Here is an 18656-nt window from a genome sequence, read left to right on the forward strand (position 1 = left end):
AAAATCATAAAATAATAGCATGGAAGTAATAAACAATATCATTATACTGTCTTACCTTTCCATTGAGATTTGTGTACAAGCACGTTAGTAGAAGGCCAAGTTGGCCAACCAAAAAAGTTAAGGATATAATAAATGCGTTGTACAGTCTTATGATTAATCTCAATAAATGGAAAACGATCGGACAAAACCTTCAAACAAATACTAGTTTAGGTTACGGGAACATTCAGACAAATTTAATTTTAGGGGGGAGTTCGATGATTACGAAATGAGAATGGGCACATTTGCTTTGGAAAATTGGCTGTTACTCGCACGATAAACTACGTAATCGCTTTTAGTTATTAGTCCCTACCTTCGACACTGCAGGGACTCTAGCAATCACTAGAGCATTGATTGACAATTAAACACTTCTTTGACCAAACATTTCACTTGTGTATAAATATTTAACCAAAGTTTTTGCTGGCAATTTGGTTGTACCAAAATTTTAAGCAAAGTTTTCAAATCGACCTCTTATTGGAAACTTCATGTTTCCCGAGGCAACTTTAGATATACAAAGCGTTTTTATCCAAATTTCATGTTTACCAAGGCAACGTTAGATATACAAAGCGATTTTATCCAAAGTCTAAGGAAAAATTTAGATATGCAAAGAGTTTTTATCCAAAGTATGATAGGGAGATACAGGAAGATCCTTACCTTTGGTTATGTCCTGTCTATTAATTCAAAGAAACAAAAACTTTAACCAAAGTTCATGTCCTGTATATTAATTCAAATAAAAATTCGTATAAACGCCAGGCAACTTTAACCAAAATTTCATGTTAAATCATGTCGTGTCCAGTGGGGATAGCAACTCCCGCATGTTGCACCTTCTGCCATGTTCATGGCTCTTTGAGCTGTCATCTTCGATGGACACTGACATTTTTCATTTGCCTTCAAACTGCCTCTCTGTCCTTCCACCGCTTCACCCTTTCCTCATGGCCTCTTATCCAGCATAAGAGAACACATTGTTGTATTTGGCTCTGAGAACCACCAGCGAATGAGAACCAAAAGAGAACCACCAACAAGGGAGAGGTCTTTCAGGACTCTTCATCTGCATCACAAGAATCACATGGATTTTTATCTACATCACTAGACCACTGGACGAAGGTCACAAGTAAATCATTGTATTATTCTTATTACTAAATTATATTTTTCAATTATGATCTAATTGTGTTCTATGAATTAGAAATATCAGTAAATTGAATTCATGGGTATGGGTAAGGTCAATCTTCTACCCCTATTGTTTCATATAACATCTCAGGAAGTATGAGAACTTCTTATACTGATATCAGAGAATAGAGCTAATACTCCTACTCAACCTAGAAAGAGCTACCAATACGAGAACTCATAACAACTACCTAGTTGTTCGGCTTCTAGAAGAATAACTTAGAACTCATACTAGCCATAGAACTAGTCGCTCAATACTTGTAAGTTCATCAACTCAAAGGTGAGAGACAAATTGTTCTACAGACTCCATATCTACAGCACCTCCAGCCGAGAACACCTTTCTATGCATTGATACAAAGGCGCATTTAACGACTGCTGAGAACTGATCTCTTTTGGCATAAATCATATAGACTATTTGCAGATATTATTTATTTGTCATTTTTCTCTCAGGGAGTAACATTAGGTGATAACCTTCCCATAGATAGGAGCTTTTACCCGTTAGTTGAATTATCCCCTAGACTTATTGACTAGTAAGAACCTACCACCGGATGGCCAATTGTCATTTCTTGAAGGTTACTAATAGCATGTTTTCATTGCCAATAGTCAGGAGTCCTTTTTGGTAGTAGTCCAATAGAGGGTGGAGTTGTTGGATGGGATAGATGAATAAGGGGCTTCCAGAAAGCATTCACAGTTGTGGAATCACACTTTAAAACCACACGATATTTCTATTTCTACCTGTATGTAAATCTGCATTTTTAGAAACATAGAACTTTTGAATCTTTCATGATAGGGTTGCATAAAATTGAAATTTTACAGTATTTTGGGCAATAAAGAAATATTACAGATAATATCCATGTCAATGAAATATGGCAAGTTTTCAAATAGTTACATATTGAATATTCAGATAATGATCATGATAGTTCAAAAAAGACAAACAACTCTTCAATAGTCAATATACATGAAATTGTATACATTTCTTTGATACTAACTAGAGAGAAAATGAATTAAACCTCCATACAATCATCATATCTTTGTTACTGGATCTATCACTTCTTTTAGGTTCAGCTTCATGAATGGTTTAGCATAGAATTGAAATTACCCATTAACATCTCAAAGGATTTTATAGCAGTTTGAGCAATTACAAAATATTATAAATAATCTCCATGTTTATGAAATATAGCTAGGATTCAAACATTACCTATTGAATGTTCAAACATTGATCATAACAGTAAAATACAAATAGAGTTCTTGAAATTCTTGAAATAATCAATATAATTGTAACATTGTGAGAAGAATACCCTAAAACATTAGTATCTCATCCTTTGCTGGTTCTTGCAGAATGAGAAAGAAGTCTTCTTACAGTATTAATGTTCAGATTGAAAAATGTTTTGGTTTCCTTGAAAGAAAGGATATATCCTTGGCTCAGAAAAGCATGGGTCGGTACCACTAGCAATTTCGTCTTTTGCGATGCAGTCATAGAAGCCTCACCATGTAACCCCTTTTGAGGGTGTAGAGCTAGTTTCTCCTATTTGCCATTGCAACCCATAGTATTTTTCTGTAAAACCCATAGTATTTTTCTGTAAAAATTAATTATTGTCTTGTTGAAAAGGGCAAGAACTTGCAAACAAAATTTTTCAATCAGTAGTTTTTTTTGTAAACTTAAATTATTTCCCATATTCTCTTGCTGAAAAGGGTGAGAACTTGTTGTATTCATGTAGACTCTATTATCGTGTAAGGCTAATGGATTCAAGAAAAATTGATGCATGAGCAGGGCTTCTTGAATATAAGAAGGTGGTGGTTTCCGCAGGGCATCCCAATTCCTCCTGCATTGTGCGAGACAGAGGACAACATGTGGTGGAGAGGTTCAGGGTGGACGCATGGAATGTTGTTGATAATGGAATTCCCAAGCACGTGTACCTCATGTGAGGTCCCATACTAGAATGATCAGACACGCATCCCTCAACGTTTTTGGTGAATTAATAAAATGATGTTGGCATGTGTTATAGGTGGTGACCATAACATAACGTTGCAAATTTGATTTATGATGACAACTACCAAATAGAAAAAATTATATTAGACATGAAGTTGGAAATTTTAGGATTCAACATGAAGCTGCAAATTTTATTTATCTGACAGCATGCTTTCCCTAGCCTTTGCTCAGGCACGTGTTGCATGGATTGAAGAATTAACAAGTTCACTGCTATAATTAATTAGTGCATACACTTAACATGTCCCTACCTTGGCTTATGTTTTTTAATGGGAATGTTGCTAGAAAGTAGGTAAGCCAGTTGCACTGCTTTCTGGTGTGATTTCCAGTAAACGAGCTAGCCCCGCGCTGTCCTGAAGCAACAAAAAGCCTTGAATATACATATGTAATTACTGACTGACTTGGATCCACCGCCCATTTTTGTTTTTATCTCTGACCTAATGCTTAACCATAATCAATGATTATATTATTTATGAATTTAATAGCAATATAACAATGTCATGTTCCTGGTATGTTGTTCACACAGTTTGACTTCAATGCTATACTGACAGTACTTATGTTGTATTACATGGGTTTCTAAAAATTGTTCGAACATGGAGCCTATCATAATCATATTCATCAATTAGTGATCAATATTCACAAGTGAAATTAAAAATATACCAAAATATTATCAGTCATATTCAATCTTCCTTTTTTAGCAGTGGTTGAATCCTTTCTCAGCACGGACTTTTGCCACTGCTATGGACTGGTTTACTATATTGGAATGTAATATTAGTACTGCCTTTGATAATTACATTCAATTGCTATTTACATATTGCAGGTTCTCTTTTAATAAATTAATATTGTATTCCTCATATTATATTTATTTTTATTGTTTTCTTTGGCAGTATAATAATAATCTCATCTTTAATATATTATGAGATTCTAATCCCTTTTAATATTTTTCTCTCTTTCATAATTTTTAGTGCATTTTTTTTTTTATAGTAAGCTCAACAACCACTGATTGGTACATTTGGACTATTAATAGTTTTTCTTTCAACTTTTTGAGTTCTTTTCACATCCGCTAACTTATCTTTAGAAATTTTTGGAGGGAATTCTCGTGAGTGGTTTCTTTTTATTTTTGAGAAATTTCAAGCACAATTTTTGGAGGGAATTCTCACCAGCAGGTGGTTGTCGTCAGGGCTTTTGTTTTATTTTTGTACAGATTTCAAGCAATTGTGCAAAGAGTTAATGTGCAAATTTATTAGCAGAGATTATCGAGATAAAAAGACTAAAAAAATAAATAATAAATTTTATAAATATAAATTATTTTAATTTTAAGTTCTTATAATATATACTCATATTATTTTATTTTATTTTAATTTTAAAAATATATATTTAGATAATTTTATATTGATTTTTTTTTAAATATCATTCCGCTCAATTTCCATATTAATTGGCGATAAAATTAATTTGCTATAGCTATAAAATTATTCACTAGTTGAGCTTACACTGCCAGAATAGTAGTGCTAAGATTTCTAACATATCGATTGTTGAAACATGTAGTTCCTACTTGTCTCAGTTGTAATTCTTTCTATCTATAGGAGTTTATTCCTATTTTGTTTCCTAGATTTCTGTGTGGTTGAGATATTCTCTCAACTAACAAATTATGTGTCCAAGATAGTTTCCCTATTTTGAGACAACACTTCATATATTTATTTGTAACATTATTTGATTAATGTGAATACTCATTTCCTTATGAAAAATTTAACATGGTATTAGAGCCCCTGATGGGTTGGACCCTCCTGGGCTTGGCCCGTCCTGGGCTGAGGGAAATAAGAGAGTGTGATTGTTTTGAGAGTATTATTTTTATGTTTTTCGCATGTATTGTTTTTGAGTTTGTCCGTCATATTCATAAGAAGAGAAGTGCTCTACTTGAAATGTTTGCAGTTTGCAAGCAATCGTTGATCTCATATCTAGTTGCAGGGCACATCGAGGAGAGACACGACCATATGGAGAAGATTCATTGTTGAAATGTGTGACAAGAGGAGCTGTGAAGTGTCGAGGATGCAACCACTAGGTATTTTGAGTATCTCACCGGTTTTAAGGGTTAGAGTAGAGGAGGAGTGGTGGCCTGTGGCTGGTGTGTGTGAGAGAAGCTATGTGATCATGCGAAGGATTTATTCGCAGTTGTTTGGAGGCTCTGCAGAACAGATGTTGAGATCCACAGTGTTGATTCATTTTCCTGCATGAATATTTGAAATCTAAAACTAACATTCTTGAATCGAGCCTATGATGAATCCAATATTGGGTTGGTGTTTGTTGCTAGAGCCTGTGGTTTTGTTTTGCAACCTAGATCAGCCGACGATGGAGAATTGATTACACCATGCTGCTGGGATCTATGAAGTAGAAATGTGGATGAGCTCGGATCAGCGTGGATCTACCAAGGATCAACAAAGGAAGGCGCTTTACCTATGGGTGGGTGTAGCCAATGGAGATTTTTGTTACCACAACAGAGTAGTGAAGGCAGTAAGTTCTTAAGGAACGATCATGGAATCAATGAATTATCTCTTGTAGAGTTAAATAAGGAGGTCTAAATCATCTCCATGCTGTATTCCTTCCAAATTCTGTGTCGATGAATATCTTCCCCGGTGGATATCGAACACTCCCTCTACTTTATTTTGTTTGTTGTGACTACATGTTATAAATCTGATGTGCTAAGTTGAGGGTCATGTATGATTAAAGGTTGTAATGTGAATGACGATAGATTTGACAACTTTCTCATGCGTCTTTGTGCCCAGTGGTTAGAAAATTACCGCCTCGTGGACTACCGCGTGCCATGGTGCAACCACGAGGTGGAGCCACTGATGTAGGTATTCATGGAGTCGGTCTTCTGCTTACAGCCCCCAGCGACACACCGATGCACCGGTGGACATTCTATACCATCATAGCCGGGTGCATTCCGGTGTTCTTCCACAATGATGCAGCATATACACAGTACATGTGGCATCTGCCGCCAGGTGGCGATGCTTATGGAGGTGAGCGCTTCCAGTGTAGGGGACAATGTCTTGCTCACATAATTGGAAGTTTACTGCTCTCTTTTTCTTTTCTATCTTTGGTTCAACCTCACAAAATTAGAGTTTGGGAAGGTAAACACATTGAGCATGATCAACTCAATGTAGAAGTGCAATTTGTTATAATTGTAGTTTTAAAAATTCCAATGAGAAACAAATTAATAGTGGTGTTTATAAATGTTTTGGAATTAGAAGCATTGGTCTTAGCTAAGTCAAAGGAGTGGTTTTGTTAGAATTAGCTACACTAACAGATTATGCAGGTGAATCCAAGACAACAATTAAATTAGAAAAAGAAAGAGGATCGAAAGACAGTATGTGTTGAATAATAAGGCCGAAGTGCAACAAATATTGATCTTGTGCAAAACTGGAAATTAGGTGATGATGAAAAATTTAGTTAAAGTTTGTGTGAGTCTGTGGAATAGACTCATTATGATAGTGTATCACATACATTTTACTAATAAGAAAGTCTAGGATGACTTGTAGTGGTCTTTGTAATGTATGTACTTGGTAACTCCAAAAGTTGGAGTTGCGTTGTAAGCCTTATAAGGCATATGTACCCCCATACAACTCGTCGTAATCTAAAAACCACTTTGTATTTCCAGTGTTGGTTTGTGGTAAGCCAGAAACCACGTGTGAGAGTGAAGTGGACAGGGATTCTTGTAAGCATGGTTTAGGGTTAGCCAAGAAAACTATGGGCCTGGTTGAGTCAGGTCTTTGGTGAGCCTTAGTGGCAGGAGTGACTTAATGGCAGAATTGAGGCCCTTGGTGGCTATGTTGATCCTTCATTGCAGAGTTGAGCCTTGGTGGTTGTGTTGAACCTTGGTGGTTGAGTTGAGCCATGGTGGCTGAGAGCCCTTGTCGCATGGCTTAGGGTGATCTGATAAAACCTAGACATGGTTACAGGTAAACTTATAAAACCCATGACAATGATATTGGATGGGTATTTGCAGGTACAGGTACATTTATGCAGTTATAATGGTTGACATAAGCATGTATGTGAAGGGCATCATAGTACACTAGTGGTTGTAGCAGTTGGCACCCATGCATTCCGATGGATGGTTTCTCCTTTATATGGACATCAACCTATTCTTTTGTTATGTCTGACCACAACTAGACTTTGCAGATTGATATCGAGACAAGTAATCATTAATGGGGTGTGTTGGAATATGTATTTCTTACTTATCTGAGTTGTGATTCTTTCTATCTAGAGGAGTATGTTCCTATTTTGTTTCCTAGATTTGTGTGTGGTTGAGATATTCTCTCAACCAACAAATTGTGTGTCCAAGATAATTTCCCTATCTTGAGACAACACTTCATATATTTATTTGTAACATTATTTCATTAATGTGAATATTGATTTCCTTATGGAAATTTAACATCAATTAGTGCATTGTACAAGTCCATTATGTCATTTAGATTAATTTGATCTACATAGAGGAGCGGGAAGTAATTTATTCCAATCCTCTTTTCTAACTTCTATTAGGAGATAACACATTCGATATTTTGAACAAACTCATATTATGAGTTTGACTAAAAATATTGCATTTTTTTATAATTTATTATTGCAAATTAAAACTTATTATTTTTTAATTAAAATTTTATTTATTTATCTTAAATTTCATAGGTTGAAGTTTTTGCAATGATTTCAAGTAAGCACTGTAGTGTATTAGTGAATCAAATCAAAACTAGGCTGCAATGTACCATTTGTTCTAAACATAGGTAGATTTCAACAGTAAGCTTTAATACTTCATGAAAATGAGTACTCTCCCAACCACTTATATCTCAAGTGGTAACATATATATAATACAAATATCAATAAATTGTCTCTTGTCTCACAACTAGTCTCATATTGCAACCATTAGCTCATATAATATTGCTATTTAGAATCTACAAATAAAGACAAAATATTTGCATCTTAACCATAGTTAATGGTTAATGGAGATCCCACCTAATTCGAGTTAAGCATAATGCCACATTATGCCTATTAGGTCCATTTCCCATAAGTTCAATGATAATAACTTTGAACTTATAACATGAATAATATATAAAAATACTTGCCATGATTCAATGTTAAATAAATAAATCAAAATAAATTGTTTGTTATGATTTTCTTTTTACAACATATCATCACATTAAAATATTTTATTTAAATTAAGTGACGAGGAAAGCTAGCTATATAGTCTTTTTTTATCCATCTGCACCTTCATCGTCAACTATAAATTAGTAATAGAAAAAGTTACCACGAATTTTATCATAAAATAAATTTCATAATGCATTATTTCACTTTGTAAGGCCAACTTCTTAAATGCTATCAAACTCTGCAATTTTGAAATATGAAATATGTATCATTTTTTAAAGTTTCGAGTGTGATCGAGATAAGCATTTGTGATAAAATGTATTAAACACAGTCTCAATCAAGATGCAACAATATTTGCCCGGTCTATTTGCCCTTGCAATACATTGCATGTGATGCAACAATAACATTGTCCGGTTCGTCTCAGAGACTAGGCCCCGTCTTGACTTTCGCAGGAAGTATTTTGTCATGGCATGCTGGTTTTTTATATAGTTTAATATTCTATTTCAAGATTTATATTTTTATCGAATTTAATTGTTTGGATGGCTAATGGTTTTTGGAGAATCATCGTATAAAGCGTTGTTCACATTCACACTATTGAAAAGGTGGATTCAAATAATCCATGAGATTTACATCAATTAATTTTTACATGGGGATGGGGTTTAATTTTTATCGGTTAAATTAGTTTAGATACATTGTTGTTCAAACTGTTAAGGAGGTGGATTGAAATTAATTAAGTAGATGATAGTGGATTGAAATAATATATGAGGTTTACATCGATTAATTTTTATATGGGGTATTTTTGTTCAAATTGTTAATTTTTATATGGGGTATTAGAGATGTTGAGGGAGGTGGACTGAAATTAATTAAATAAAAAAATTTAGAAATAGTGGAGAAAGTATTTGTTAGGATCTTTTGATTGTCTTTTTATTTAGGACTTATTTTCCAAGAGTTTGTTTGATCTTCCTAACTGAATGTAATCATACAAATGCATGTATCTTTGATTGTTTAATCAATGGGGAACTGATAGTGTTGTTTTCACAACCTCCAAGTGTAGTTTGTCTCAGTTGTGAGTTGAACGTTCATTCATCAGGTTTTGTCTTCCATTTTCAAATTGCTATGGAGAGTGAATGGTTTCCGATTTCGGTGTAGAGTTGAAGAATCGATCTTGACACATGAATGTTTATGATATGTGTGTAGATGTAATTGATCTTTGTGTAGATCTCCATGTGGCATTAATTTGGAGAGGCGATATGTGTCGCAGTGATCTGGAGAGGCAAGAGCCGACTTGCATTTGGCATTGATGGAAGCTGGAGAGTCGACCTAAGAAACTGCCTGCGTGTAATAGATCTGAGTGATCTCTTGCATGTAGTATGTCGGCCCTTTGGGTGTGAGCCATGTCTCGTTGTGTGTACCAAAGTATGAGCTAGTGTGAGACGATGTGTCATTCTGTTGATTCTACATGTAGGTTGTGTGAGCCTATGCGTTTGAAGTAAAAAAGGGGGCCGTAGTAGTGGTGTAGGTCGAAATATCACTAAAGACAGTAGTTAGGAGGAGAACTACGATCATATCTCCAATCAATTATCGTGCATGCAACGAAGGAGAGATTGCAGTGAACCAATGTGTTGAGTGGCTAACATGCATACTGGTGTGTTGATCAACTGACTTGCATGCTAGTGTGGTGAGTTGACCTGCATGTGGTGCATTGATCAACATTGAGCTAAGGGACCAGTGCATCTATCTTTTAGTGAAACCTGCGTTGAAATGGCCAATCTTAAGCACTTACACTTTTTTGCATTGCAACACACCTTTTTTGCATCGATAGGTGCGATGGGCCAAGTCTAATATAAATAGAAACTCTTGAGTCGGATGTGGCTCTTATACTCCATGACTCTAACATAATGCAAATACTATCTTGACCTATCAACAAATGTCACATCCTTTTTTATTATACTGCATTAATGTATATGAAACTGACCATACTGGAGGCTTATAGATTGTGAGAAATGTTTTGTTGGCACTTATGAATTATATAGTCTAGCGTTACATATTTACAAGGTCGAGACCCTGTTGAAATGAATATGTATTGAAATTATGTTTTGTCACTCCAACTTGTGTGTATATATATATATATATATATAGTGTTGGAAATAACACTAATTTGCATTCATGCATATCAAGTTAGGCAATAAATCTGATCTTGACCATAGAAAAGCAGTGAGTACGTGGTAGTCTATTGGCATATCTAGTGTTGGGAACAACACCAACTCGCATTCATGCATATCAAGTCAGTCAATAAATCTGACCTTGACCACAAAAGAGAAATGAGTACATGGTAGTCTATGGACTGGAGGTAAAGAGATCAGATCAAAGGGATCCGAGCCATGCATATTTGTTTATAGTGAAAGATTGGAGATATTTTTTTTTAAATGACTAATCCACTTGCAGAGTCCTACCTAAATGACGCCAACAAGTTGGATGGCTCAAACTATGTTAATTAGAAATTTAAGTTGCAAGTATTGATGGAAGGTTATGGCGTATGGACGATCACAAATGGAGAAAAAGAAAATCTAAGTGCAGCGGGAGGTTCGACAACAAGATCAATCCAATACTGGGAGAAGTTGGAGAATAAAGAAAAGGTATTATTAAGGATGTATATGGAAGATAGCATAATTCTTCACATTCGCGATTGGAAGACTTTCAATAAAATCAGAACTACATTGAAGGATTTGTATGAGACTAAAAATACAAATTGTGCATTTTTTTGAAAAGTAAGCTCCTTTACGTTAAAATGAAAGAAAATGGAATTGTTAGTAATTTTATTTCAGGAATTAAATAGCTCAAACATAAGTTGGGAGACATGGGAGAATCAGTACCTAATACTAATCCTGTTACAATTACTTTAAATCGAATGTCAGAGGACTATCATATGTTCATTACAGGTCTTGCGGCAAAGGAGAAAGCCCCCACTCTTGATGAATTGACACGTATAATGATGTAGGAAGAAGAGAGGTGCAGGAATTTGAAGCCTTAAAGTAAAAACCTTGAACTTTTGGCGAAGAATAAATTCTTCAAAGGGAAACATGGAGAAGCAATTGAAGGTGGAATTCCACCTCAGAAAAGGCTATCTCCAAAGTCAAATCAAGGTAAGTCACCTGCTAGAAATGATTCTACAATGAACTGTTTTTATTGTGGTAAGATTGGGCATCTTGCGAGATACTGTTATAAGAAGAAAAGTAATGAAGCCAGGCATAAACACATAAGACATTTGGCAGGAGAAGCCCTAAATTTTGATCTTAAGAATCATAAGTTGTTTGTGTCTAATGTTGCGTTGTGTGTTGAAACCAATAATGTTAATGCATAGTTTGAGGATTTTGTAAACTCAATTCACATGAAATCTAATAGGAGTTGGTATGAGAACTTTAAGGAAATAACCAATCGTGCCAACTTTTAACTTGGAGATGATCATTGACATCAGATCATGGGATATGGAAACATTCCAATAGCACTACCAAATGGCAGTGTGAGACACATTCATAATGTTATGTATGTGTGTTGGATCAAGAAAAATCCGATCTTTGTTTCCATAATCACAGATCATAATCTAAAGGTTGATTTCTTCAAAACACACTACATAGTAAAGAACATGTTGGATCATTGCAAACTCGTTGCTTCAGGAGTTAGAGTTGGAGGCATGTACAAACTTGATGTCACCAGCAAGAGTCATCAAGCACTGACTTAGACAACTATGTCAGTAGAAAGTTTTTGGCACCAGAGGTATGGTCATATCAATTATCATGATTTTTTGTTGTTGTAGAAACAAAAAATGGTTGAAGGACTCCATATGTTAAAGAATGAGTATGATGCTCGTGAAGGTTGTGCATTAGGAAAAATACACAAAGATGAATTTCCCTCTAATTCTGATAGGAGAAAAAGAGATGTATTAGAACTTGTGCATACTAATGTTTGTGAACCAATGCAGATGATATCCCTAAGAGGTTCTTATTACTTTTTATTGTTTATTGATGATTGCACAAGGTATACTTGGGTTTACTTAGGAGAGAGTGATTTTTTTGAGTATTTCAAAGAATTCAAAAACATGGTAGAGAAACAAACAGAGAAGTTCATAAAAATCCTTTGTTCATACTAAGGGGGAGAGTATTGATTGGGGAACTTCACCAAGTACTGTAAAGATCATGGAATAGTACATCAATTTACAATAACCCACACTCCACAACAGAATGGTGTGGTAGCAAGAAAAAACTGAACGTTGGTGGAGTTTTGACAAAATATTATTGAAGGTAATAATATCTCAAATTATTTTTAGGAGGAGGCCATTAGAACTATTATTTATTTAAATAATAGAAGTCCTACAAGGTATATTGATCTCAAGATCTGATGCCTTCTATGGTTTTAAACTATAAATTCATCATTTGAGGATATTTGAGTGTAAGGAATTTGCACATATTCCAAAGGAGAATAGAAAGAAACTTGATGTGAAATCCATGAAATGCATTTCTTTAGGTTATTGTTCATAATTTAAAGCTTATAAATGTTTGATCCCTCTACTCACAAAGTATTTGTAGGTAGAGATGTAATTGTCCATAAGTAAATAGATGAAAGCAACAAGGATAACAACTATGAAAGTTGGCACATACTTCTTGAAGTTGAATAAACTACAAAAAAAGTTGAAGACAGAGAGAAATAGAAGTTTGAGGAAGAATCTAGTTATATGGATACTACCAACATCCAGAGCTCATCTAGAGGTGGAGAAGGACCTTCAAAGAGTAAGGATGAACGAATCAAAGAGCCAAGGAGATCTACTCGACAAATTTGCCTACCTGAAAGGTATAAGGACTATGCCCAACAGCAAGGCAGAGAATAAAAGGCAAAATATCAGAGCATAAAGACAACACAACCTAATAAATAGGGACAACATACAATAGTTGAACATTTGTCTCTATCTTCTTGCATGAAGATATTTCTTTCTCCTAGATTAATTCCCAAGACAGTTTGGGATATTTTGTAAACTATTTTTGTATAAATAATTCATAATTCGAAGTATTAAATGTGGATTTATATACATTTGTAGAGTTGTATTGATCATAAACTTGAGGGTTATTGTACGATTTTTTCTAGTCAGCAGACTGGACTAAGCAATAAAGAGATTGCATTACAGGATTCATGTGTTGAGCTATTACAGTGAAGTATTTTCTTTGTCAAATTTGTTATTTTCTTATGTATCTCACAAACTTAAATGTTATCTAAAGTGAATGAATTACCTAGAAATTTATTTCAGAATTTGTTTATATACACTCTGTCTTGAACAATTAATCATTTTTATGTTTTCTTTTGATGTTTGGATCTAAGAATCCTTAATTGCTCTCCTATCCTGATTGACCTCTTTCACTTCATTTAAAATCTGGTCTAAGGAACCCTTAATTGCTCCTTGGATCCGATTGAAAACCACTTCACCACCCAGCCTTAAGATCTGAAGTAACTCAGCTACCTTGCCCTGTAGACACTATTTTTAGAAGTTGATCCAGTCTTGTTTTCTTGACATTTGACACCATAGCCCAATGGTAAAAGAAACCCCTCTCTCCATCTAAGTAAGTGATTCCACCACCAAATCCAAATCAAAACCCAAGTACAATCATAACTAGGCTAAAATCAATTAACTAAACAAAGTTAAATCATAAAGAGAGAGCCCTCTCTGAGTATTAGGAAGGCCAGATGATAATATCCAAAGTAGGTTTGTGGTTACCTCTACCATTTCTTTCTCTAACAACTCCAAAGAAATTTTGGGGTGATAACAAGTTGGATAGTTATTTTCAACAACAAGGGTTTAAGAGAGGCACAGTTGACAATAACCTTTATGTAAAATCTAAAGGCAATCAACTACTTACAGTAGTTGTATATGTGGATGATATAACATTTGGCAGCAATATGGAATACTTTGGGCATCAATTTGCAAAATGTATGCAAACAGAGTTTGAAATTTCCATGATCGAAGAACTATCCTTCTTTCCGGGTCTCCAAATTATTCAATCTCCACAAGGGTGTTTAAATCCCAATCCAAATATCTCAAAGAAACCCTGAATAAATTTGGAATGGAAGATTGGAAACCTATCAGCACACCCATGACTACATGATGAAAATTGTGCAAAGAAGATGGAACACAATAGGGAAAATTTTAAGAACCCCCCCTAAATTTATAAATATAATAAATGGGCGAATCTCCATGGTATATAGGAAAAATGGAAGGCGATTTTATCAATAATATAATATGTATATATAATTTTTTGGCGAATCTCTCACCAGGCATGGCGAATATTTTACTCAATTATAAAATCTTGTAAGATCTTGGCGAGTCTTTCACTAAATAATAAATTTTTGTAAAGTCCTAGTGAACCTTAGCATAGGCTACATGCTGGTTTAATTCCCCCATTTAAATAGGCTACATTCCAGGTGAATACTGGTGGGCTCCAGTATTGTAGCAATAATGCTACAACTCCTGGAGCTTCCTATCTCTAATTTTATCAACCCAGTAGTTCGTACAAACTTGGAAGCGACGGTGCTGTATGCACAAGTACTAGCTCTTGTCGCAGCTGTCACTTGGTCAGCTGGCACAAGTCCGCTAGGGCTCAAGCCAACTTCTATAGGCTCACAGAAGAAGCTTTATGAATGATGGACGAAAGCTAACTTAAAGAAGACTAATCTAGTTGCAGAAAGAAATTGAAAGCAACCCAAAACATGGAAACCCTAGGAAACCCTAATCTGACTAGTCTAACCTCTATGATGCAAAAATGTAAATGAAACTTCTACCAATGATGCCATTACCTCTAGTAAGTGAAAATGCATGAATCTAAGCTACTTGCATCTGAAAAGACATGTTTTTGTATTTTTTCTTTAAGTGGATGGAGTGATTGTGATTTTGTGTTTATTAGGGTTTGGTTGTGCAGATATGATGCAGAAGGAAGGAAAGCTTGGGAAAGGTTGGGGAGGCTAGGAGAGGTCCCCAGGGATCCTTAGCATCCGTCCACAGAGGTTCCTCACACTCAGAGGCTCAGCAAACGAGTGAGTGGCCTCCTACAGGATGTATGCAGGGGATCCTACAGGAAACGCAAGGGTTTCTACAGGAAGTCTACAAATTGCTACAGGATGACCTACTGTGGGTGTTTGAAGTGATGGTGGAGTGATGGAATGCTAGGGGGAGATGTGTAAGGTAGGGATAAAGCTGGTGATGGCTCAGGAGTGGAGAAGTAGGATGGAGAATGAGTGTATGAAGTTGGTTGATGGATGGAGGGCTATAACAACGAAATGTCTAAAGAATGAAGTTACGTGAGGAGTGGAGGAGTTTGGGAGATAACAGAGCGGAGCATAGGTCAAGGATGTGGTTGTATGTGTGATCAAGACGAAGAAGAAGGTAATGGAATGATGAAGAGCAGTGTAAATAAAACAAATGGCTTATGACTGTCACCAAGACGAAAATTCATTAACCTATGCTACCTGTGCTATGAACTCAATGAACAGCAATATAAAGCATGAAGAGAAATGTGCATGAAGCTGTGATGAAGGTGTATGGTGCAAGAGTGAAGTGCATGAAAGAATCTATCATAATCGAGACTATGTTGCAGCATGTATAAAGTGAAGGACTGTGTATTTTTGGTGGTTGGTGTAGACTGCACTCCAATCTCCAAACAGAGATGGCAGTGGAGGCTTTCTCAACCTTTTTCCTTGGAGCTCCAATGTATTATCAACCTGCTAGTCTAACTAAACAACTGAAAGCAATTCAACCATAAGCTAAACTCATTCAATCTCATAAAAACTAACTCAGCAAACTGTAATTTCGAATTGCATGGTAAAGCAATGAAATAAAGTGCTGGAACAAAAAGAAATTAACATTACAACACAGAGGAGGTCTATTGCTCTCAGGTTGGGCCCTAACCTGAGAGCTATAGCTCCCTTAAAAGCTCAGAACTAGATTCAAATCTGGTTGCCTTTATTCATATTCAAAAATCTAACATCATGCCAAAACTGGCTTACAAAAAGACTAATTGGCTAACCAAATTGACTACTAGCTAATCCCAAAAATGACTAACCACTAGCTACAAAAATGACTACTAACTAGCTAACCAAAATGAGGCCCCAAGCCTTCTTATTTATACAATTTGAGGACCCAACAATCCTCCTAAAAGTTAGGGACTTGGCTGCCCAAGACTTGTAGTTAACAGCAGTCCAACTTGACTTGCTTGGCTGCCCTTGAGCTGATTGATTCGGTGGCCCTTGAACTCCGAGCTGATGGTGGAGAATTCGATGTAAGGGCCCATAAATGAGGGGGACACCTTCCTACAAATCCTCTAGGTTGTTCTCCCACGAATTTGGCTGTCAAGTGCTCATTAAGACCTTCCATTTTGTCTCCAAGTTGACCAAAAAGGCTACACAAAGCACCCATTGGACTTGTTGGCATAATGACTAACCAAATTCACTCTATTAACATAAAAATAATCAAAAACATGCAATAAACAAATGAGAATGGTGGACTAAGCCAAATTAGGAGGTTGAATGAGCCCAAATAATTGTACATTTTTGGGGCTCATCATCACCCCCCTACTGAAAGTGTTGCTCATCCTCTGAGCAACCAATCTCTCTCCTTGTCTTTGATGGCCCTGGTGGCTTCCTTGGCTAGCATCTCGGCCGATTTCTCCTTTGGCTTCCCTCTTTTCAAACTTTCCTGTAGAAACTGTTCGTTGGCTTCCTGTAGAAACAGTCCTTTGTCTTCCTGTAGAAACAGTCTCTGTCTTCCTGTAGAAACAGTCTTCACTGTTTGGGTCTACACGGCTGAGGGTGCCTTCTTCTTGAACTGTGTTGCTAGGCATGGTGAGAATACCCGGGTGACAGTGTCACATTTTTCATCATCATTCATCACTGCTTCATTGAGATCTTGATCTTGCCATGAATGTAGTTATGCCCATACTTCCAGCGCTGAGACTGAGGTTGTCCTCATTATTGCACCATTATTACATCATCATTGAGACCCTCACTGTTGCTTCTTTATCATATCCATGAAGTCTACCTGAAGGTTAGATCTCCATGTGTGTCTAAACTGTGATTGCAGCCGTGGAATTCAAATACCCATTGAGAGATATCAATTTACCTTTTCAGATCTGCAGCTAGGATATATGTTGCCTGTTCAAACAGCATTAGAATACACATCTGATAAGTGGAAACATTAAGTTCACACACAGCCCAGATTTCTGTGGGCAGGTTACAACATGCACCTAGCTGTGTTGGCCATGAACCTGTTGTGAGAACTTGCACGGCCAAAGTAGGCTCTTCGCTGATTTCATTGGATCCTTCCGACGGTTATCATCAACAAACAAAGAAATATATTCTGGTGACATTGTATTCAAATTCATAAAGAATTCAAATGATGAATTCAAAGAATTTTGGAAAGTTTTATCATTGCTAAATGCCATTCTAATAATGTTGTCATACTTATCAAGAAGGTGTTGCACAAAGCCAACTGAATCTTTCAGCGTTTTCCTTCCGCAGAGTTGTTCTCTGCCTTTCCTGTAGACGACATCCTGTAGAAACGCCTGTCAAGCGTGACAGGTGAGAATTTTTTTTTATGAAACGACAGAAATATAAGGAAGCAGGTAGAAATCTTGTAGAGCATCATTGGTTAATTGATCTGGAAGTGGTAGACATGCGCTTCAGTTGACTGTAGTTAAACAGAGGGTGGTGAGAGTCAGCCAAGCATCATTTAATTTCAACGTGATTTTTGGTGAGGGAGTGAAGTGGCCAAGTGCACGTTGGCCCCATGCAACTGTTGTCTCCACTGCAGTGTTTAACTAGTTGTTCTCTGCTGTTAATCTCATCCATCAAGCACGCTGAAGTCTAACTGTCCATCACTACCCGTTTTCAATTTCCTTCCTGCGATGGCTAAGCGCACGTGTCTCATTCACCCACCAAGCGCTGTTGAACTAGATGTGGGTGGCCAGTTAGCTGGCCACCGATTTTTTTAATCCTAACCATCTCATTCATTCATGCAATGCTCAGATTAAATTCATGCAAATAGAGGAACAAGTTTAGTCACGTACCTGCAAGTTAAACGGCTGATTGTGAAGCGTGTTGCTGCTGCATGCTCTGATTTTGCTGCTGCATGCTTGGATCCTTTGATTGCATGAGGGCTTGGCTGATGATTTTTTATTGCTTTTCCTTCTGCAGGTGTCCTCTGGCTGGATCTGAGCTGCATGCAATCGTTTCCTCGTTCAACTCTGCCCGTTCAAGCTGCTGCTGCTGCATGGTCACAAAACCAGAACTTCTTTTTGCCATTTCT

This window comes from Pinus tabuliformis, chromosome J (genome assembly GCF_031772625.1).
Source record: "Pinus tabuliformis cultivar Carrire ecotype Pingquan chromosome J, CPIR1, whole genome shotgun sequence".
NCBI lineage: Eukaryota > Viridiplantae > Streptophyta > Pinopsida > Pinales > Pinaceae > Pinus > Pinus tabuliformis.